The 25,303-nt window shown below is 39.0% G+C and overlaps 1 long non-coding RNA gene across 1 annotated transcript in view; it reads left to right on the top strand.

Moving 5' to 3' along the window:
- Nucleotides 1-25,303, top strand: part of LOC103888890 (uncharacterized) — a 206,271-nt gene that overhangs the window by 95,904 nt on the left and 85,064 nt on the right. Inside the window, exon 3 of the long non-coding RNA XR_002912771.3 lies at nt 20,343-20,407. This is a non-coding gene — a long non-coding RNA (uncharacterized LOC103888890). The remainder of the gene's footprint in view (nt 1-20,342; nt 20,408-25,303) is intronic.

Here is a 25,303-nt window from a genome sequence, read left to right as displayed (position 1 = left end):
ATGGTATCCTCAGTGTTGGAGGCTCCTTTGCCTAGAAACCAAGCTAATGCCCATTACTACACTTTTTCTAGTCACTCTGAGTACTTTCAGGTTGTTTCCAGAATTTGCAATTAGAAAATGAGGTCACAGTGAAGATCCTTGCCTGTGTCTGCCTGTGCATGTCCTAGCAGTTCTCTATGCCACATTTCTACAAGTGGAATGATTCAGTTGAAGGGTATTGACATCTTCACCTTAACAAGAGAATTGAAAAATTGCTCTCTAAATCTTGCTTATACCAATTGATAGTCCAGTCCTACCAAAACTGCCCAAGACTTCTAGGTTTTCCTCATTGTTGTCATCATTATTGTCATTATAAGCACTTATTCATTGCTTCCTCTGCCAGGCACAGTCTAAGCACTTTATACATATTAACTCATTTAACTCTCACAACAATCCTAGGCAGAAACCCATTTTGCAGATGAGGAGATTGAGGCATACAAAGTTTATATTATTTGCTCAAGGCCACAAAGTTTGTGAGTGGAACTAGAATTAGATGCCTGGCAGCCTGGCCCCTGAGCCTGCCCTCTTAACCATGACTGTAGATTGCATCTCTCAATATTTGCTATTAAGAGTTTTAAGTTCTTGACAAAAAGATAAGTGTACAATGGTCTTAGGCTGTTGCTTTTATTTGTATCTACCTGATTTCTGGTATATATAAATGAGGTTGAGTCTTTTTTTGTATCTTTATCATCTAACCATGTTTCCTCTTTTGTGAATTACTTGTTCATATTTTTTTCACCATGTTATTTATTGAGTTATTGTTTTCTTTTTGATTTTGAATAGTGTGTCAGTTATGCATTGCTATACAATAAATTATCCTAAACTAGGTAGCTTCAAACAATACCAGTAACTTTATTGTTATCTCTCATGGTCCTGTGGGTTGACTGGACCTAACCAGGAGGCTCACATGGGGTTTTTCGTGCAGCTGAGTCAGATAGTGGCTGGGGCTTGGGTTAATGAAATGCTCATTCACTCACTCATGCACCTGGTAGCTATTGCCGGAGGTTGACTCGACCTCAGATGAGGCTATCAGTTGGGACATTTACACATGGCCTCTCCACTGTGCCCTGGGCTCCCTTGCAGTATGGTGGTGGGTTCCGAGAACAAGCCTCACAGGAGACAAAGCAGAAGTGCATGATGTTTTTTGTGGCTCAGCCTCAGAACTGACTTAGCCTTGCCCTCCATGTACTCTGTTGATCAAGGCAGACTGGAAGTTTCAGCTAGGGTCAAAGATATGGGATGTGAACTTTGCCACTCTGTAGGAAGAGTGTCAACATCACACTGTAAGAAAGACATATGGGATGTGATGGACTATATCACTGCAGCCATCTTTGAAACATTTTCTCAGCCACAGAAAGTAATAATAATTCCTCCAAGTCTTTGCTTGTTTCAAGTTTTTAATGGTCCCTCTTGATACACAGACATTTTAATTACAATAGAGTCAGTTGTATCAATCATTTTCCTTTTGGTTTGTGCTGCTTTTGTTGGTTTTCTAAGACATCATTACCCTATCCTGCAATTTTAGCTATATATATATATACACACACACACATATGTATATATATATACACTATATATATATGATTTACATACATAAAGATGTATGTGTTTATAAAAATATTCTATGTATGTATATATATACTGTATATTATACTTATATCTTTTTATTTTTAGGATTTTAATTTATTTATATGGAACATATTTCTCCACATAGTGCAAGATGAGGGTTAATTTTCTCTCTTTTCGTATGTACAGTTGGTTGTTAAAACTGAGGCATTTGTTATACTTTTCCTTTCTTTTTTAAAAATTTGATTTTCATACTCATATTTGATTGAGTTTTCTTTATGTCCTGACCCCTACCCTACCTTTTCCCTGCTTTGGGAAGCATGCATTTTATTTCCATTTTCAGTATCCACTGTTATGTTAACAAGTAAACTTAACATTAAAAAAAAAACAAACTCAATTTTATCTCTACCCTTTTCTATTCTTCTTTTCCACAATATAAACACCTTAGAAGGTATTTGTAACTGTAAAAAAACCCAAATAGTCTATCATGTTGTGGTCTAATATTTATTTTTTCCTTGCTTTTATATAAATAAAAATCATCATTATTGTTATATTTATAGCTCATGTTTATGAGATAGAACTACGTTTATAAATGCCTTCGCTCACTACTCACTATTGTTTTTGTTTTTTCTAATCTCACCACGTCTTTCTGAGTTCAATTTCCTTCCTTACAGAGATCATATTTTAATCATTATTTCAGTACAGGTCTAAGAGTACAAATGCTCTCATTTTTTTCTTAATTTACTAATATTCCTTAGCCATTTGAAGATATTACTTCATTCTCTTCCTGACTCTACTGTTGCTAATCAGTTCTTCACAAGCTAATGGCTGTTAGATTGTAAATTTTTTAAACTAGCTTTTACAGACATGTTCTCTTTGTCTTAGGTGTTCTGAAGTTCCACTTATTTAGTCTGTGTGAATTTATTTTTCATTCAGCTAAGAATTTACTAATTCAATTAATCTAAGGACTTACAACTTTCATCGATTTTTAAAAAATTCTTCACCATTGTCTCTTCAAGTATTACTTCTCTCACATTCTATTTGCTCCTTCTGGAATTCCTATTGGCTTCATGCTAGCTGTTCTCATTCTATCTACCATATCTTAACTTATCCATTTTTAAAATCTCTGTCTTTCTGTTCATTCTATATAATTTCCTCAGAACTGACTTTCAGTTCACTATTTCTTTCTTCAGCTTTGTCTAATTTGTTGACTAACTCATCTACTGAGTTTTAATTTTAGTATCTTATTTTATAATTTCTAGAAGTTTTATTTCATTCTTATAAAATTTATACTTTTTCGTAAATGTAGTCTTATTTTTACCTACTGAGCTTTATTCTTTCTTTCATATCTTTAACATCTTGAATTGATAGTTTTTTTCAGATTTTTTTCCCCTGATATCTTTAGATTTCAAATATTTCTGGTTTTGAGTTTATTGATAATGGAGTATTTGTTGGTGTATTTTAATATTTTTTACTATGCACTTATTTTCAGTGAGAAATACATTTTGTGGCCTGAGTTAAGGAGAGTCTCTCTGAAGTGGTTTTGCATTTGCTAATGTGAGTCTTCCAGCATCTCACCAGGCCGGGCAAACTTTATGTTAAATTCTCATTCTGAGGATTTGAATACCAGAGAGATAGTACAATGGCAATCTCTCAACCTATGCATCATGCTGGTATAGGGTTTTTATTTTTCATGGGGATTTTTCCTTCTCCATGAAGATCTCTGGGCATAGAAAATCTTTGCAATGTTGACTAGCTGGATAGAGAAGAATTGGGGTGGGGTCATTTGAAAATTCTGAGTTTATGAAAATGTCTCAGTGTCAACATCCCACCTTGAGTGAGCCAAAAACCTGGTCTCCAAGCTCTGGGATTCTCACTTCCCAAGCTATTAGAATCTCCTTCCTCCCAAACCCTTTCTTTTCTTCCCTCCCTAGGCTCACCAGTTTCAGTTCCAGTGCTTACAGACACTGCTTTCAGTTCCCTCTTTATTTCTGGAATCTGTGATTTTACTTTCTTTCTTGTGTACACAGTTATATTTTTAACTTATTTTACTCAACATTGTTATTGCTTTATAGTATTAAGATTTCCATAATAACTTAGTCTACTATGTAGCCAGAACCAGCAGTATCTGGAAAGATTCTAAAACTAACTTTGTATAAAGCTTGGGACCGAGGTTCATCCATGTTCTCGGGAACTCACTGGGGCAGCCAAAAAGTTATTCTCTGGGTTTGCGTCACAGGATTACTCATAGGTGTAATACCTCTCAACTGTCAACTTTCAATGGTATCCAAGAGGTTCCCAACTTTTGCTCATTCTGTACTCTAATGCAGTGTTTCCCAGATCATGTTTGTGGAACATTAATACTTAAAAAAAAATTTTGTGTTTACATAAGTTTGGAAAATGATGGGTTAAACTAATTTTAACAAGTTTCTGTACTGCAGGATTTCTCAGAAGAGGAAGGCACCTGCTTTAGCATCACTTCTGTGTATAAAAGGAAGTAAGAAAGGCTCATGTCTAAGCATGAGCAGTGGATGCGGACATGGATCAAGAACGAGAAGGTCAGAGTATCTCTGAACCCAACACCAGAAAGAAGCAGCAGAGATTGATTTTCAGGGCTGCCTCATCTGTTTGGTTCCAAGCATGTGCTTATCCTTCCAGCACAGACTCTCTTTAATTTAGTTATAATTTAAAGAAAACACTCCTATAATCTACATGATAGTGACTTATTAACTTACTGCCATAATTAATCCACCTTTTAAAGTTTGGATTCACCTCAGGCCAGATATCCTGTGAAAGAAGAGATGCAAAATAAGTTTCCTATTGCAATTGTCTGGACAATCTCATTTATGGTAATAGCTAAGCTTTATTGAGCACTGGCTACCATCCAGAAGCCATTGTCAGCAACTTTACAGGGTCTTTACAATCTCACAACAACTCTGTGCATTTGATTCTATAGTTAGACCCATTTTACAGATGAGAAAACTGAGACACAGAGATACTAAGCATGACTTCCCTCTCTACTGCTTCCTTTCAATTAGCTTTTTACCATGGAAAAATAAAGTTTTAACAGATGAGTGCTTACTTTCTAGGCTCTGAATCTAATTTGTGATATCTGTCTTGAATAGACGGCAAATGGTAGCTGTCATCTAACCACCAGTTGGTAGTAAGACTCCCACTCCTTTGAGGTTTAGATGTCCTAGGCTCTAGACTTGGCTAACACATGATGGTGGGCAACCCACTTCACCTTCTCAGATTCCTTTTTCTCATCTATTAAACAGGGATTCATAGTACTAGCATGTCTACCTCACAGGATTGTCCTGGTCTTTAAGTGAAATAATATACATAGAAGCTCATTGTAAATGGCAAGGTACTATGCAAAATGTAAGATACTACTACTGTTTATAGAATACAGCTTTGTTTTTCTTCTACTTCTGATGCATATCTGAAGTTAAGATCATGGTCCTGATGAGGACAGTGAACTTGGTGTCTGGGTTAAAGATGAGAGTGGCAGCTGGCTCCCAGGTGGTCCAGGGTGTCAGTGAGGTGATGGAACATTCCACACCCCTTTTAACCCCAGCATCAGTGTTGGGAGTTATCTTCAGGGAAGCTGCTCTCTCCTGGATTTGCTAATTTTATTTTTAAACTAAATACTAATATCTTTTACCCCAAAATGTTTTCATGAAGATTCGTGAGTAATCAGAAAGGTATGTTTCAAGGAATGTTGCTATGTTTATTTATTTTTTTTCTACCAGACAATCTCAAGAGTCTTTACAATTAAAAAATATATTTTTGAAAAGGCATATTGTACTTAACTCTATTTATAAAAGGAGATCTAAACAAGTCTGCTTGTTCTAAATCTGCCTAATGACTCGGGTAATAAATATTTCTGTATTTGTTTTTGGAGCCCATCTGAGTCGTCAAACGTGTTTGATTTAGGCTTAGTTCCCTTGGAACAAATGATGGCTGCATTTCCTTTTCCTTCGACCACTATCGTGTTTTTCCAAGAACACCAGCATTCTCCGTGAAGGCCCCCCAGACCTCAGTACTAGCTTGTTCAATTCTCTGGGAAGTGTTGTGTCTCAAGTTAACAAAACAGATGGGAAAGTCTGGGGTTATGAGAAAAGACAAATTCTGCCCTGAGTTGTGTTGGTCCATTCATTCCCTTGCTCAGTGATCCAGACATACAGCAAATGCATATTCAGTACTTGCCATGGGTCAGCTAAGAATGAGAGACAGGTCTCTGATGTTATGAACCCTATATTCCAGTGAGGAGGAAGACGTTAAGCAGATGATCACTCATATGGTTTATTTTTTAATTAGGAAACTTTCGTATGCCATTTGCAGTTTCTGTTGCATGCAACTCCCTCGGAAGAAGTGGAAAACATAATTGAATATTTATCAGTGGCCTGATCATAGGAGTATGTGTGTGAGAGTTATTCCATTGGTAGAAGTCAAAAAGTTGTAAGCTATTTCATGGGGAGAAGAGTAAGTAAGTTACATTATGTTTCAGTTTAGAGAAGGGAATTGGAAATAGAAAGTACCTGAATTTTTCTCTTGAGAGCCAGGTTAAAAAAAGAATTGAAATTAAATTTCAGAAAGGATTGATTTAGACCTCTGGTTAGAATATCTAGAAGCTGAGATTAGACTTCCATCAAGGGAAGTGTTGAGAATAAGACTGCCCAGACAGGTCATGGGGTTTGATGGGGAGAATCACTGAGGGTAAAGAGTCAGGGGCGGAGCCCTGAGTTTCTGAGACTGTCTTAGGCCATTATTCTTAACTGTTCTTCTCACTGTTCCACCATTAGAACATGTTTAAATATATGTCTTGAGCTACATCTAGTTGCGACACTCATTTCCTTTAACACTCACCACAGCTGAGTCTTGCGTTTTGTCTTTCTTAGAAATATTTGATTTTTTCACAACATTTTCCATTTTTATCTATTATGATCTATCTCTTCCTGTCATAGCCGGAAACATGATACCAGGATTAGGCAACTCTCCAATCGCTTTCTCTTGGGTAAAGTCTGAAACAGAATAACCCCAACACATCTGTTATCTTTTCAACATTTTCTCATTTTCTCTACTATCACTTTCTAATTTTATGGGGGAAAAGGAATTCATTTCTTTTTAAAATTGATGTACTTATTTGAAGTCTTATTTGCATTGCACCAATTCATCTAGATCTTTACAGGGTGATAAACTGTACACACAGTCACATGGCACTTTTGGCTTTTAATTTTTGTCTAATTTTTGTCTATTTAATTTTTGTTTGACTTTCTATTTTAATTTTGTGTTTTGTTTTGTTTTGTAGGGGGTGGGTGGGATACAGTTACTGGCTTGATTTCTAAAGTTCTGTTTACTCCAGTAACATTAATTTTCTGTTTAAAGTCATAAATTAAAAAAAAAAGTAATGAATTTAGATTTTACTCTTAGGAGCCTGAAGAGTATAATTAATTGTCTGAAGAGTGGGAAATCAAACCAAAGGGAGATGTTTACTGAAGCTGCATATAAAGGAGGATGTTCCTAAAGAAGAAAGGCATGCATTGGATACTTCCTTTCCAGAAAGCAACAAGCAAGGCCAGTCTTTGGAAAGTATGCATTTAGGACAGTACAGCTGTTATCACATCCCTGATGCTAATGTGGTGACTAAGATGGAGAACTTGGGTGTTCATCACATGCCTCTTCAATCATCAAGCAGCCCAACTTCCTCAAACAGCTTTGGAAATGCTCTTCATTTCAGAAATAAAACAATGGAAAATGAGCCCTGCCTGGATAGGAAAAGTCCATACATTGCATTTTCATTGACCTCCTGGGCTCACTTGTTGTAGGGCTTTGTAATACGTAGAAGAGGTTTTTGAGCTACTAATACCTAAGATGGCTTTTGTTAACCAGCCATTGATTTGAGAGTAACTAAGGAAAGCAGAGGTCTCATTTCACTTTACCATTTTCAGTGCAATGCATCCCGGCAATACAAGTTAAGAAACAAGAAGATACTTTTGCACAGCCATTCAACTTCTAGAAGTGTCTAGAAGGAAACTGTCTTAGGGAAACAATATACAAATAAATCTCTCTTTACATCATATTTCTTTCTTTCAGTTACATCCTTCATTTTAACTCAGATTGGTACTAGACTAAATATATCGCATCAAGTTTCCACTGTGTCCCATTCTTTACAGGTGTTAACAAACACCTAAACAGAAAAAAATCCTAATTTGCCTTTGTTAAGCAACTTGAGTTTATAGATATGAATATGGTTGTGATTTACTAGGTAGAACATCACATTTGGGTTGTTTCCTTTTTGAAACCCTGGTCAGAAAAATAAGAAAGTATTTTATATATGCTGGATTTTTTTGTTTGTTTGTTTTTGAGACAGAGTCTTGCTCTGTTGTCCAGGCTGGAGTGCAGTGGCACAATCACAGCTCACACTGAAGCCTTGAAATTCTGGGCTCAAGCAATCCTCCTGTAGCTTCCAAGTAGTTAAGACTACAAGCATGTGCCACCACAGCTGGCTATTTTTTAATTTTTTATAGGGACAAGGTGTTAATATGTTGCCCAGGCTGGTCTCAAACTCCTGGCCTCAAATGATCCTCCCACCTCAGCCTCCCTTAGTGTTGGAATTACAGGCATGAGCCACCATGCCTAGCCTGGAACTCTTATAACAAAGTCACAGAATGTGCTTTCAGAAAGTACAAACTACTATAGTTAATTTCTTCTGCATGAATTCAAAATTTCAGGGTTTTTTTCCTGTGTAATTCTAGGAATTAACCTTGTAAAATAGTATATTTTAGGGAAATTTTGGTGAAAAAAAAGTGTACCGTGCATTTTGAGATGTTTTAAGTTTCCAGAAAGCTTGGCTATTGCGTACTTCTCATGAGAAAGTGGTACCATGGACTTCTGGTATTATTAATTATAATAATAATAATAATTATTATTAATTATTCTGACACAAAGCAGCAGCAGGCCTGAGCCCTCTTGCAAATGCAATGCCAGGTAGGTTTTTTTTTTTTTTTTAAGAAATAAAAAGTCAGTTTTAGCCACCTGCACATCTTCGGAAGTTGTGAAATGCTAGAACCTGTAAAAACTGACTTCCCATTCTGGTTTCTAGGAAAATGTTTTAGTTCTCATCAGAATAAGACTTCATGATCTCAGATCCTCTGTCTTCCACTTTCTCTTCCCCCAATTGCATTCTCCCTTTGAAAAAAGTCCACTGGATTCTGAAGCTGTACAACTCCTCATGGCATATTTAGATGACTTCTTCTGCAACATTTCTCACTATTCCATTGTATGAGCCTTTGAGGCTTCATTTAGAAGTGTAATGCTTGCAGGTACAGCCCCAATGAAAGAATTTGGGGCTTTCCAACTTTTCTTCCCTGTTGGCAGTTTAAGGGCAAAGAATTAAAGGAGTTAGGATGAAGGGTGGTTATTAGCTCATCTTACCAAATGTTGGCTCTGAAGTATTTAATAACAATTGAGTTGCAGAGAAAACATGACTTCTCTGTGGGCAAATCTATGTATTCACTTATTTGCCAGGACGCCAGCCTCACAGGCAAATGGTACATAGCTAAGGAAGAGAAAGGGTAGGGAAGGAATGAAAGGATTTAAAGATTGGCTGTTGCAAGCTCATTTCTAGTCATTTGATTTTCCAGGGTAGTTTCTCAATTCCATTCACACGGGTAGCTGGGGGAACCATAGGAAATAAAATGAAAATGTTTATGTTAGGAAATTAGGCAGTTACTTATTTTCTTCTTAATACTATACTTCTATTTTAGGAGAGTGTGTGTGAGAGAGAGAGAAAGAAAGAGAGGGAGAGGGATATGGAGGGAGGAAGAGGGAGAGACTGAGAGAGACAGGATGGAGGAAAGAATGAGAAAGATGAAAGAATCAGAGAAGGGTAGACAGAGAGAATGAATCCTTGTTTTATTTTGCGGACAAACATTGCTCTCAAAGTTGTAGTTATACACACATACACATACACATACACACACACACACATATCTATAATTGACGGAGGTTTGAAAAGTATAGGGATAACAGAGTCTCAGAGACGGCATATATGTTCATGCTCTAGGTAAGAAAGGGGAGATGAATGTACTTAACGTGGCTAATGGAATGATGCAACTAACCAGTGGCAATAATAGTTTCTTATTGAGTAGGTCTCAGAAAGACAGGAACTATGATGATTGTCCATGGAGCCGATGGGGGCATCAATGCTCTGAACATTCTCTTCTAGTGATGATGAGAGCTCATATTTACTGAGCATACTGGATTCTATGTACTTGATATCAACTGACATCTAAACTTCAAAGCATTCCTCACCAGATTGTTGCTGGAGTTTTCTTTGATTCAAAGATGAGCTTTTTCCTCTTCTGGGGATGATGTCTAGAGGCACTCAGAATGGTCCAGTGTTTGACTAATCATCATAGGCTTTCCTGCAATATAGCTTCTCACTAAACTCGGCTGCCACAGAACCCAAAGTAGTAAAATTGTTTACCTTTATACCAAGAAGCTTCAGAAAGCACCAAAATCTGTATTCAGCGTGTTCAAGGGTTTCATGCTGTGAGACCTAAAATCTTATGAGCTTGTCCAAAACACTGAAACATGTCAGCAGGGCCTATGGTGGTTCCATGTGTGTTAAATGTGCTTGTGAAGGGATCAAGCACGCTTTCCTTATTGAGGAGCAGAAAATTGTTGTCAAAAGTGTTGAAGGAACAAGCACAGAGGCAGAAAGCTAAATTAAAAATAAAGCTTTTTAGGAGTCATAAAAATTAAGAGACATAAAAAAACAATAAATATGAGGACACAGAGGCACAGAGAGGTTCATTAACTTACCCAAGGGTAGTCGGATGGTGGAGATGGAGCTGTGAAACCTAAGTGGTCGGGCACTGAGCTGAGTCCTGTCCACTCAGCTATGTTGCGTGAACTTTGCTTTCTTATCTCAATTTTGCTATTTGTAGGAAGCCAAGACTTTTATTGTCTCTGACAACAGTTTTTTTTTAATTTGCATCAAAAATGCGACCTGTGTCCCAGAAGAAATAATTTTCACAGGACACTAAGTAACCATATCAAGACATTGTTGCCATTGAATGATAAAAGCAGATCATGCCTGTAGTGCATAACAAAGGGAAAACTGTACTTACTAGTTTAGGTCAGAAGAGAGCAGTGGTAGAAAAATAGTGGCCATGGAGGGTATCTGAGAAAGAAAGACTATGTTCAAATGCAGAGGGGAATTTTGTGGCATGACATGTCATGCCCGATCCAGGCTGGGTTACTAGGTGCTGCAGGACCAGGAGTGCAGGGGCCACAGGAATGGCATGGCCCTCCGGATCCTGCCCCACATGTGTACCCTCCTCGGCCCCAGAGAGGCAGCTTTTAAAAGGTTCTGCATTTAACTTTAAAGCTTGACCTTTCCCAGGTCAATATCAAGCTCAGGAACTGGGGAAGATTGAGGAACCCTGGAAAGCTCATTTGACTGAGGTATCCTTCTGATGTTTAACTTTTAGTTTTGCTTTTGTCTTTAACCCTGAGTTGAAGTTCTTTTGAGATCTTAAACCTATAAGCCTTTTCTGTCACTCTGCTGGCATCTTCCTACATCTGTGAGCAGTTTATAGAGGGGACAGCATTATTCTTCGAAGTGTGTTCAGAGAACCAGCGGCACTTGGGTCAGATTGGGGTAGTGGTAAAAACGCAGGATCAATGAGAACACATGGACACAGGAACGGGAACATCACATACTGGGGCCTGTTGTGGGGTTGGGGGAGTGGGGAGGGATAGCATTAGGAGATATACCTAATGTTAAATGACGAGTTAACGGGTGCAGCACACCAACATGGCACATGTGTACATATGTAACTAACCTGCACGTTGTGCACATGTACCCTAGAACTTAAAGTATAATAATAAAAAAACAAAAAACAAAGAAATGCAGGATCCTGGGCCCTCCTTGAGAGTCAGCCATCCCTGCCCCACTGAATGAGCATTGCAGGAAAGAGGCCCTGGAAGGGACTGCTCTCAGTCACCAGAGGGTTATTTGCATGAGAAATGTTTACAAACCGCCTTTTGACAAGTTCGATGGTTTGCAAGGATATATTTCTTGCATAACAATAATTAAATGTGTTTCTGCCCAAGGAATGACGTGAAAGATCACTATTAGGGCCATGAGCATGGATAAGGAACTGCTCCTGCCATGAGGGGGACCCATGCTTATCAAATGACCTCCACATATGGATAGAATAGAGACATGAAACCAGACTCAAAACTGCGACAGTCTCTCACTGCCCTTAGCGAGTTGAGTTGTACCTCAGTAAAGTTGGAGATAGATCTTTGAAATACAGATAAATTGTCATTTTCCTCCTTCGCAGATGTTTTGACTCATAGATACTTACCTAAAACGTTTCAAAGTAGTTTTTTAAATACACATTTGAGGTATTCAAACTTTTAAAGAACTCACATCAAAATTTTAAATATTTGTATTAGGTTGGTACAAAAGTCACTGCTGTTTTTGCCATTGAAAGTAATGGCAAAAATCGCAGTGAGTTTTGCACCAACCCGATAATTCTTTGTAGGTCACGGGGGTAACTTTTGATAGTGCAAAGCAAGACAACACTGGCTTTGTGGGAAATTTCAACCACGATTAATAGTGATCTCGTATGGGGCTGGGGTGATTAAAAACAGAAATCGAAGTGTTGTTTATTTATTTAGAAAAAAGAGCTGGGCGCAGTGTAATTCCAACATTCTGGGAGGCTGAGGTAGGTGGGTTGCTTGAGTTTAGGAGTTTGAGGCCAGCCTGGGCAACATAGCGAGACCCTGTCTGTACAAAAAATTTAAAAAGTAGCTGAGCATTGTGGCACATGCTTATTTATAGTCCAACTACAAGGGAAGAGGCTGAGTTGGGAGGACTGCTTGAGCTCAGAAAGTCAAGGCTGCAGAGAGCTATGATTGTACCACTGCACTCCTGCCTGAGCCACAGACGGAGACTCTGTCTTAATGTGAGTGTCTGGTATTTTAATGGGAAGAATATGAATTTTGAAAATTAAAAGGAAACAAACAATGTACAGTGGAGAGACACTTCACATGTGCAGAATGTGGGATTTTCATTGCCACTACAGAGAGAGTTAAGAACAGCAATAGCAATAGTAATGCTGTTTTGGGATAGTGGTTAAGATGTAGAATACTTGTGGGTTCCTGGGCCTTTCCTTGATTCAGAGTTCTAAGAGCCATCCCTTATCAACCATTCCTATGACATCTGGGAACCAATGTTTTCAAACACAGTCACATCTGTGATGGTTAAACTAGAGAAAGGATACCTAGAAATCAACATTGCTCAGAGCTAGGGTTACCAAATATTCCATGAGAAATACAATAAAAATTCACTCACTGCTTATCTAAAGTTCAAATTTAACTAGCTATACCGCATTTTTCTTTGCTAAATTTGGTGACTCTACTCACTAGAAAAATGAAATATGGTAGATGCATTTTAAGAGAACCAGGATTTTGAGAACAATTATTTTCCACGATTAGTAACAGCCTCCCCTTCAGTGGAAGATGGTGCCTGCTCCCCGGGTTCTCCTGAAGTGCTCTGGATCTCTGTCCCCTATCACATGCTGGTGTTCTTCCAGCTGTTCCTGGCAGCCAGGCGATCTTAGACATTCCAGCTTGTCAGTGGCTGGGAAAGACATGGGAATATGCACTTGTAGTTAAGCCCACATCTCCAGGGTCAGAACAGCTCAGGACTCCTATCTTGTTACACCTTAAGGTTCTGCACCCGGGACCAACACCAGGGCCTCCATATACTCAGCCCTGCCGATGCACACACTGGCGCCCCTCTGGAGTTTCCTAGATAATATATTTACACATCACTTATCCTTTAGACTCGGGGGCAAATATACATTTCATATATTTTCTTATTTAATCTTATATCAGCTTTTTTTTTTTTTGATGGAATCTCGCTCTGTTGTCCAGGCTGGAGTGTGGTGGCGTGATCTCAGCTCACTGCAAGCTCTGCCTCCCGGGTTCAGGCCATTCTCCCGCCTCAGCCTCCCGAATAGCTGGGACTACAGGTGTGTCCGCCACTATGTCCGGCTAATTTTTTGTATTTTTAGTAGAGACGGGGTTTCACTGTGTTAGCCAGGATGGTCTTGATCTCCTGACCTCGTGATCCACCCGCCTTGGCCTCCCAGAGTGCTGGGATTACAGGCGTGAGCCACCATGCCTGGCCATATATCGGTTTTATGAGGAAAATATTATTCTCTCTTTACTTTTTGAAAGAGAGATTTGCAAAGCTTTTAAGATAATTGTGAAGCTTGGAATGGTTACATCACTTGTCCATAGTTCATAAAGATTCAAACACAAAGTCTACTCCAAAGCCCAAGCTCTTACCTCTTCTATACTGCCTGCCTGTCTCCCATTCTCCCTACAGTCTCTCCCCATTCTGCGTTTCATGTAAGTCACAAAGGGATTATAGTGACTTACAATGATGTAAAGAGATGAACTGGACTTTGGGACAGGCTGTCTCTGAGCTCTGTTAGGGGGCAAGTGAATTCATCTTTCTGAGACCCAGTTGCCTTAATCTTTATAACTGGGATACAAATATTGGCTGCATAAATTTATTGGGATGATTAAATAAATTAACTTTGTAACATATAAGGCACTTGGCACATGCTTGGTTCCAAAATCTAGGATGCTCGCCGTGTATATAACCAAATACCTAACAGTGAGAAGTGCCATGGATGTTGTAAAAGAACTAGGCACAAGGAACAATCAAAACACAAATGAAGAGCCAAATGAGAGAATAGGAGGAAGAAAAAGAGGCAGAGGAGGAGGAAGAAGAAGGAGAAGGAGATGATGGGGGCCTTGGGGGTAGGAGGTGACTTGTCTCAGGGACTCAGGATAAGAGGTATTAGAATTTGAGCCTGCTTTTTCAGTGAGTTTTTTGGGAGCTGAGGCAAAGCAACTTAGTATAAGCGGCAGTGATACCTTTGAGCCAACAGGTTCTCAGATTTGCATCTATAGAAGCTCTGTGTGCAGCAGACTTTGTGGCTCTGAGTTCACCATGGGAAGAGGAAGGTCAGGACTGAGAATTCCTGAGAATTACTTGAAAATGTCTGGCTCATGACTGAAACATACTTATGTTCTTCATAGAATATAGTCACTTTTCTGGGCTTCCCTTGGGGAAAAAACAGTCTGCATCAGTTATTTATAGTTTTTTCTGAAAGACAAAACAAAGTAAATTAAATCTGAGCCAATGCTTGAGGACAAAGGATTCTGGGCTCAAATGAAATGTTCAGTTATTAGTATTTGCTGAGTGACCTTGGCTGGGTCGCATCACCTCTCTGGGCCTTTCTTCCTCATCTATACAGAAAACAGATCAACTAAGAAATTGCATGAACCTCTGTCCAGTGTCCACCTTATGTCTTTCCCTGTGGTAGATGCCTGGTCAAGAGGACAGCCCAGCCCTTCCCATGGTGGTGATCACAATACAGTGAGCGTGGGCAGGGGATGAATACAGGGTTAAGACTCACATAACCCAGCAAACATCGATAGTGTTACATCAGAAGGGAACACATGCTGTGAAGAAAATGATGCTGGCTTATGGAATAGAGTGAGGCTGGGGCTGAACAGCCAGGAAGCAGGGCCAGGCCCTGTTCATACAGTAGTCAGACATGGCTTCTCTGAGGAGGTGACTGTATTAGTCCATTCTCACACTGCTATAAGGAAATAACTGAGACTGGGTAATTTGTAAGAAAAGAAGTGTATCAGTCTGTTTTCATGCCACTGATAAAGACATAGCCAAGACTGGGCAATATACAAAAGAAAGAGGTTTAATGGACTGACAGTTCCACATGGCTGGGGAGGCCTCACAATCATGATGGAAGGTGAAAGGCACATCTCATGTGGTGGCAGACAGGAGAAGAGTGAGAGCCAAGCGAAAGGGGTTTCCCCTTATCAAACAATCCGATCTCATGAGACTTATTCACTACGATGAGAACAGTATAGGGGAACCACCACCATGATTCAGTGATCTCCCACTGGGTCCCTCCCACAACATGTGGGAATTATGGGAGATACAATTCAAGATGAGATTTGGGTGGGGACACAGCCAAACCATATCAAGTGGTTTAATTGACTCATGGTTCTGCAGATTGTACAGGAAGCAAAGTGGCTTCTGCTTTTGCGGGGGGCCTCAGGATACTTACAATCATGGCAGAAGGTAATGGGGAAGCAGGTGTCTTACATGGCTGGAGCAGGAGGAAAAGAGACAGTAGGGAGGTGCCACACACTTGTATAACAACCAGGTCTTGTGATAACTCACTCACTCACTATCACAAGAATAGCACTAAGGGGATGGTGATAAACCATTCATGGAAACTCCGCCTCCATATTCCAACCACCTTCCACCAGGTCCTTCCTCCAGCATTGAGGATTACAATTCCACGTGAGATTTAGTGGGGACACAGATTCAAACTGTATCATTCTGGCCCTGGCCCCTTCAAATCTCATGTCCCTCTAACATTACAAAATACAATCATGCCTTCCTAACAGTCCCTTAAAGTCTTAACTCATTCCAGCATTAACTCAAAAGTCTTAAGTCCAAAGTCTTACCCGAGACAAGGCAAATCCCTTCTGTCTGCTTTGTTCTAGCCATGTTGGCAGCCAGTTGGGTGGTGCCAACCCATACTGAGGGTGGGTCTTCCTCTCCCATTCCACCTACTCAAATGTCGGTCTCCTCTGGCAAACTCACACAGACACATCCAAAAACAATACTAGCCATCTAGGTATCCTTCAAATCCAATCAAGTTGACACTAATATTAACCATCACAGTGACCTTTGAGCAGACACTTGCATACAGTGAAGGAACCAGTCATGAGAGCTGGCAAGAAGCATGTTCTGGGTGGCTCTTCAAAGCGTTGCCCAAAAGAAGGCTAGGGAGGAAGTTTATGTCAGGAAGGAATTTGGACTTTACTGGAAAATATGGAAGAAACAAGAAGAAATCTCTGCTAGTATCTTGTCTACAGCTTACAAACACCTTTGGTCTTTTCCACATTGGAGACACACACATGTAGTTTGTGTGCATATCTATGTATATATCCACACTCTTAAATGCACTTCAGGTACATAGAACAGGCACATATGCCCTAGATTTTCCCTGTCATTGAAAGATCCCTTATGACTGGTTTTGGGGCAATGAACAGATGCTGGCCATGTCCACTGCCACTACCCACTTCTACCGATGCCAACACTGCCGATGCATCATGATGGCCTCCCCCACGGGGCATTCCTCTGGACACTGCAAAAACACACTTTCCAATGAATGGCATTAGCAGGGGAATTGAAACCTATTGGCTACTGCGGGCCAGTGCTCCCGGCTGTACTCTGATAGTCTTATAATCTGTGTTTTGTGACATAACCAAGAAAGTTAAAATAGACCTTGAGAATCAGAACAGAGTGGGCATCAAAGGGTTGTGGTGTCATCTCCTCAGAGGGGTAATCAGAAAACAAGCACTTAGTGCACACAAATGAGTATGGATATGTAGGCGGGACTAGTGACAGCATCTTCATGAGATGGGAAGTGCAAGCAGACAATAGCTTGAGGATAGATATTTGGGTAAGGAGACTTCAGGTGGAAAAATACTTTATGCTGAGAATTACAAAACATTACAGGCCAGTAAGGACATGTTCCACAATAAAATAAAATTATGGGGAAGGAGTGAGAGAAGAACTGATGGGAGCAAAAAATGGGAGAAGGAGAATTTATCACCCCAGTAAGAGCAGGATGAATGGAATCAAGGGGCAAGGGCCTGGGAAGAGGTAGAAATAGGAGTACAAAAAAAATGTTCTTTTCCTCTGTTGAATGGTGAGGATCGGTTTGGCCTCCCATATCACCCTCTGTGATCCTGGCATTTTATGTGTATGCAGTAACCTGACATGTGGCATTTAGTGAGAATAGGTACTTTTTCTTGGTGGTGCTGATGTCTGACAGTAATGCCATATAGCCATATACAAGCCTCACAAGGGCTTACATCAAAGAGGGGTTTACTCAGAATACAATGAAGCTCTGTGATTTTGCTAAAATCTACACAAAACACCTGAAGACTAACAGTTTAGGAAAGATGACAAAAAGTACTACTTCTTAATTCATAAATGGCATTGACTAGGTGTGGTTCATATCTGACATAAGGCAGAATACTCATTTTGAAGTGTATCTTGTGAATTTGCTAGGAGGAAAAGTGGAACGATGACACCAACCATACTCACGTCTATGCAAAGTTAATGAGTGACTTTTCATATTTTTGGTGCTCTGCTCTATTTAAAATTGAATTCACTATTGTGTAATAAAAATACCAAACTACTTATATGAACAGTGGAAGAGGGTGAGGCCAGTTCAAATTAATTGAAATCAACAAGATTATTTAGGAGAATCGAAGCAATATTGTACAAAGATTGGCCAAAGGCCAGGCTGGCTGTTATCATTTCTCTCCCTTTGATGGCCTTTAAGTTGGGGTTTCCTTCCAAGTTGGGTTTATTTTTCTTTTATCTGGGAAGAGTGTGGTTTAGTGAAATTTTAAAGTTATGCCTTTACTTTGCTGCATCTAAGGAACAAAAAGAAACATGACAGTAGTTATTTCAGGGTAGTTTGATACAGGTATGTATTAGTCTGTTTCACACTGCTGATAAAGACATAGCCGAGACCGGGCAATTTACAAAAGAAAGAGGTTTAATTGGACTTACAGTTTCATTTATGGGGAGGCCTCACAATCATGGCGGGAGGCAAGCAAGTCACATCTTATGTGGATGACGGCAGGCAAAGAGAGGGCTTGTTCAGGGAAACTTCCCTTTTTAAAACCATCAGATTTCATGAAACGCATTCACTATCACAAGAACAGCATGGGAAAGACCTGCCCCCATGATTCAATCATCTCCCACTGGGTCCCTCCCACAGTGCGTGAGAATTATGAGAGCTACAAGATGAGAGTTGGGTGGGGACACAGAGCTGAAGCATAACAAGATATAAGAGATAAGATTGTATTATAAAGCTGACCCTACCCTGGGCACCTCCGTCTACTACTTCTTCCTCTCCACTAGCATCTCAGCCTTCATCCCTGCTCATATCTCTTGCTAGATGAGCTACATGGACAACCTGGTGTGTGAGCTTCCACACATTTTCTATACTGATGTAATTTAATTATAAAATCATATCATGTCCACATACAGGAATGTCTCAGCCTCAGTGCTGTTGACACGTGGGCCAGATAAGTCTTTGTGGTGGGGGCTGTCCTGTGCACTGAGGCATGTTCAGCAGCATCCCTGGCCTCCACCCACCAGATGCTAAGAGCATGCTCCCCACAGCTTTGATGTCTCCAGACATCACGAAATGTCCCTGGCAGGCAATATCACTCTTGATTGGGAATAACTGATATGAAGGCTTAGTTTTACAATTTGTTTATATATGTATGTGTGTGTAGATATATATATATATATATATATATATATATATATATATGTATAGTAACCATTTTGTTTTCTTTCTACCTACTGCTTTTCCCAATCAAAATCATTGACAAGATTCTTTAACATATAATTAATGCTATTTAATTACTTTTAATGAATGCTTCATGTTCTGTCCAGTGGATATAACATTGCTCCATGGGTTTATCCCACCATTCTTTCATCTATGGGCATTAACACGGTTTCTAGTTCTTGACCTCCAAATAGCAATGCTGTAATGAGTATCATGGTACATGTGCCTTTACAGATCCCCAGAAATGGAATTGTAGCATAAGAATTTTATTTTATTTTTTGGGACAGGGTTTTGCTCTGTCACTCAGGCTGGAGTGCAGTGGCATAATCACCACTCACTTCAGCCTCAACTTTGTGAACTCAATCTTCCTGCCTCAGCCTCACAAGTAGTTGGGACTACAGGCATGCACACCCATGCCTGGTTAATTTTTAAAATTTTTTGTAGAGTCTAGGTCTCTCTCTATGTTGCCTAGGCTTGTCTTGAACTCCTAGGCTCAAGCAGTGCCCCCACCTTGGCCTTCCAAAGGGCTGGGATTACAGGCATGAGCCATGGTGCCTGGCCTTACGTATTTTTAATTTTATTAGATAGTGCCAGATCGCCTAATGATAGCCTTTGAAAAAAACTTTTAGAACTATAAATTTTATGTATAAGACTGATATGAGTGATCATTTAAGTGATTTCTCAAACATGAAAAGAAATACAAATATATCCAAAGTTTGCTTTTTGGTTTTAGTCCTAAAAATTACAATTTTTCATACAGGAGGAAGTTTGGATTAACTATTTAATTATCAGAGCTTTCAGATTTCTTGTTTGTCAAACGTTTTGAGTGTAGACACCAATTAAAATGAATAAACTGCAAAATTAAATTCTATGCCAAGAGTGTTACTTTTTTCTATAATCAATTTACCCTGTATTAAGTATTTCAAGACTAGAAATGAAAATGGAATGGGGGACTGGATTAAAGTTGTCTTGAGTGATGGAATAATACAAATAGGCCTTGTGAGTTACCTTAGGATAAATGGGTGGCTGAAACCCTGCAACTTAACCTCACCCTGCAAGTCGGCACAGTCTGAGTAATGTGTCACTATCCAATGATGGATGAAAATAGTTCTGTTTGATACTTTGGATCATTTTAATGTACTATTTTATTCCCCGCTCAACAGCTCAGGATAGCTTTTAAGCAACATGATTTCAATTATTTTACTATTTCTCCCCTTTTAGAGTTCTCCAGTTGAAAGAAGAAAGCTTAACCTGGCTTCTGAACTCCAAGAGCACACGGCAAAGTGGTAAGAAAATTAAGGTCTATTTTTTTTTTCTTTTTGAGTACTTGAGTGACTCAGCAAATGTGATATTGAGAGATGTCATTTCTGATTGGTATTGTGCTGTACATGTAGCTGTCTTCTGGAAGTAGAGGCTGCTGGGATCTTTCCTGGACTTGCATATCAGGGAGAAAGAATTAATTTAAAATAAAGCAAAATATGTATCTACTCTTTACTAGGTTAACTTTTAAAAATAGACAGGTAATTGCAAAGTTTGCAATACACATGCATTACTTGTCTATTTTGCAACTATTTACTTGCAAAAATAGACAAGTAATGCATGTGTCTGTAGTTGCACCTGAGTTCCAATGCAACAAGAGTGTTGCTCTCCAAGCTGTTGGGAATGGAAGTGTTAGCTCCAAGTCTCACAGAGGTTTTGGGCTTTGTTTGAAGCCTTTTAATGTTACAGGAAGATTTTGTTCTGTCAGTTTCTCTCATGCAATGTAATTGGACTTCTCTAGTTCCTCTTTTCTCCTTGGTTATTTCTCCTAATGAGAGAAATTAGCTTTATGCTCCTACAGTATTGTGGTTATATGCCAACTTGCAGTTGGAATATCTCATTTGCAGTGGAATAATCTCATTTGCTGCATTTTGGTTTGATATTGTGCATGACATTTATAAATCATTTCCATTTAAAATTACAAGTTATGTCACAACATTATGAAATGTTTAGGGAAAGAGACATTGAAACAACTATTCCACCGATAATTTAGCATAGCAACAGTTACTGGTTTGTTACCGACTTCATATGTATTTTTTTCTTTTACACATACAATTTAAAATTCTGACTTTAAATAACTTGCTTTTTAATATGTAATATCTGCCTATGGGGCAAAATGTTATGAACTCCAAAATTGTGTATATGAAATGTATTGGTCTCTCCTTCCTTCCTTTGCCCCATGCCAGCTACTTCCCTTTCCAGGACACATCTGATGTTTCTGTTTTTCTAATTTACTGGTCTTTCGAGATTATTTACATTGTTTGCAACCTGTTGCTATGTTAAACAATGCTTTGAAAAAGAGTAGAACATCTTTATGCATATGCTGTCTCTCCTATATTCTAGTTCTTGGATGGAAGGAAAAGGCCACCACTCAATATGTAAAGCAAAAACCTGACTTTATTGTTTGCTAAACAAGAGACAACACTGCTTGTAGGACACAGTTCTGTCAAAACAAAGCAAATGCTGATCATATATAGGGTTTGGGAAGTATTAAGTTCAGGAATTAAAACACTGGAAAGTGTGTTTAGAAATTAGTTGACCTTTAGCCATGAAAGCTTGGCATTTGGAGTGTGCCTGTTGCTAATAGTTGGATTTCGGAAGTATGGCTGGGACTGCTTGGCTAGCTTGCAGAAGTATGTTATGAAAGCGGATTGTCACAGATCAATTTTGATGTCTTTTTTTTTTTTTTTTTTTTGTGAGACGGAGTCTTGCTCTGTCGCCAGGCTGGAGTGCAATGGCACGATCTCGGCTCATGGCAACCTCTGCCTTCCTGGTTCAAGTGATCCTCTTGCCTCAGCCTCCTGAGTAGCTGGGACTACAGGTGTGCACCACCACGCCCAGCTAATTTTGTATGTTTAGTAGAGAGGGTATTCACCGTGTTGGCCAGGACAGTCTCCATCTCTTGACCTCATGATCTGCCTGCCTCAGCCTCTCAAAATGCTGGGATTACAGGCATGAGCCACTGTGCCCGGCCAATTTTGATGTCTTTATAGCAAGTTGTGGTAGTGACTTGTTGATACCTTAGGACTATGACCAAGAAAGAGTTATCATTTTCCTTTAAAATTTAAATTCTCAACTGCATGAGAAATTCATGGGAAATGGAAGTGCTGGGTCAAATAGTGTGTGCGTTTTATATTTTAATTGACTAGAGATTTGCCAGTTTGCATGCCCACCAGCAATGAATGGCAGTGCTCATTTCTCCACAACATAGTGTGTCATCAAGCTTTTGATCTTTGTTAACCTGATAAGTGAAATATAGTATCTTCCTGAAGTTTTGTTGTCTATTTCTGAGAATAAGGTTGAGAAACTTTGTATATGATGAAAAGCTATCATATTTTATTTTCTATATGTTTTTCTGTCATCTACCCATTTTTAATGGAATTTTAAAAATATTGACTTTTAATGACTCATGTATTAATTAGCCCTGTACATTAAGAGTTGTAAATATTTTCTCCAGTATGTTGTCTTTTTATTTTGTTGATGGTGTTTATTTGGGGAGAAAGAGCATATAAAGACAGGCCTTGACACAGTTGGATTGATCAGTATGTTTTATTGTCTTTTGGGTTTTATATTATAGTTGGAAAACTCTCTTATTTTGAGATTGTAATATTTTCTATGCTCTCCTTTATTGCTTTTATGGCTTTACTTTCATTCATTCTGGAATTTGTGCTGGTGTACGTGTAAAGGAGGTTACAATTTTTTAGGTAGCTACTTAGATGCCTCACCACTATTTCTTAGATAATACATTATTTCCCTACTGATTTGAATGATCATCTTTGCTCAAAACTAAAGCTTCCCAAGTATGTTGATTTACTGCTGACCTTTTTCTCTGATCCATCAATTATTATGTTGGCTTTTTATTTATCATAATACCACATGCATTTTTCTGTTTAATAGGCTTCTTGCTAATCACTGCGGGGTTCCCATTAAATGAATATTGTGTAATTTACTCAACAACTCTCCCTTTTGTTGCCCTCCATGTAACATTGGGGGAGATTTTGGCTATAAATCAACAAATACATTTTTTAAAAACTTTATCTCTGTTCCATAACCACCTGTAATTCTGCGGCGAGGTATGATTGTCTCTATTTTAACAAGTACCCCAGGTGATTCCAGGGAAGGCTAATGTTTCATTGCATGCTGCTCTTTGGAGTTGAATCCGATCATACATGGATCATATCATCACACAACTGACCCAGTCAGTGATGATAAGCGACTGATTTTTCTGGTGACGGTTTGAGTTTTACCACGTCCGCACATTATAGATTTATATACATATTCACTTCTATGTGTATATAAATACATGCAAGTATATAACAAATAGATACTGCTGTGAAGGCGGAATGTATTTGATGTGATATTTTTACAAATACATGAAATTGTTGAGATTTGATGAGAATCCATTTATGATTCTTAGTTTTCGTAGAGAAATAGGAAGGGGCTACTGAATGGTCCACCTTAAGACCAAAAAGGGCAAAAGTACAGAACGAAAGGCCAAACAATGATTTCATTATACAAATGAAATGGGAAAATGCAGTGAAATTCCATCCATCCCTGAGGACTGACTCCATTTAGAGGTTAGAAGAGCAGCCTGGAGTGATCTCACACTTACAGGCTCTGTAACTGTCACTTTGGAGCAACTCTAGAAGGGTTGTGACTAAGGATGAAAGGATCAGCTCATAAAGTTTTTCACTTTAACTACCGTTCTGTGGGGTACATAAGAAATAAAACAGATAATGGATCCAGATGGCCCATCCCCTGGTGAATAGTGGACAAGGGGTATCGAAATAGGTGAGTGCAATCCGCAGCAAAAACCCAAAACAAGAACATCGGTCGTGAGTCTCAGTTCAGTTTTAGAGGCAGACTGTTAAGTACATTAGGTGATGTCATAGACTATTTGTGATGAAGAAGATATTGGAAGGAACTGGCTCAGGGAAGTTCTAAATGCAAAAAATCATGTTTTATTCCACTTTCATGGGCCATTGTAATTTACAGAGACTTTTCCCATTAAAATAGGCTTCATGATACCCAGATTACTGACGAGAAAACTGAGTTGCATGAAGTGTTCTCACCTCAGAGACCACTAGCTCAGCATCTTATTCACACACTGCAACTCAACTCACATTTATGAAAGACCTAGCCTACTTATGCAAACAAAGTATCCAGGGTATCAAGGCATGTGAATTACCTCTGACAGTAAGAATATGAAGCCTGATAGGGTCAAATAGGGAGAGGGAGCTTTGTTATGCTTTTATGTGCCTTAATTGTCCTGGAGTCTTCAGCAAGTCTGTGGTGAATGCAGTGGAAAAAGAGTAGACTTCAAAATTAACTTAAAATTTTAATCATTAAAAGTAAATCACAGACATAAATTAGACAGATACCTGTGAAAGCAAACATTTTTTAAAGCTGGGAACTCCCTGCTATGTTGATTCACTTCACAGGATGGCCACACGGAACTGATGTAATAGCCAATAAACCATTGTCAGATGCATAATAGATTGCTAATTACTCATGGAAACAGACTTTTTGAACTAGAATGGTGCATTTTAATTGCCTTTTAGTAAGATGCTCTGTCTTTTTCTCCCCCACCTAGGTCCCATCAGCACTTACCCCAGTGCTGGCCTGAGTTGTAATAGATGCATAATAGACACGTTTATGTATTAATAATAATAAAGATAAATTATGTTTGCAAGTGCTTCCCCCTACATTTTATCTCCATAACAACTCTGGGGGATATGCAGGGCAAGTGTTATTATCTCTACTTTATTGATGATGAAACCAAGGCATGGTAAAGTCAGGAGGTTTTTCAAAATTTCACGGGTGAATCAGGATTGAAGGTCTGGTTTTGTTATTTGACAATATCCTGTTCCGTGTATAATAAACCACCCTGTGCTATGACATGAAACTCACAGTGCTAAGGCAACAGGACGTGGCCACTGGTGTGAATTCTGTCCCTGTCAACTGTGTGTTCTTTACCTCTCGGAGACATCATTTATTCATTCTTAAATTGGCAAAAGTAGTAGCTATTCCTGTCTACAAAGTTTTGATGAGACTCCATTGAGATAATGCGTAAGGAATTTCTTTGAACTTTTCCACAGTCTGTTTCTCACCTAGAGCCATTGAATGGGCTTCAGTGGACCTAT

The sequence above is a fragment of the Pongo abelii genome, chromosome 22, assembly GCF_028885655.2.
Source record: "Pongo abelii isolate AG06213 chromosome 22, NHGRI_mPonAbe1-v2.0_pri, whole genome shotgun sequence".
Taxonomy (NCBI): Eukaryota; Metazoa; Chordata; class Mammalia; order Primates; family Hominidae; genus Pongo; species Pongo abelii.
This window is presented reverse-complemented; position numbering and strand designations above follow the sequence as displayed.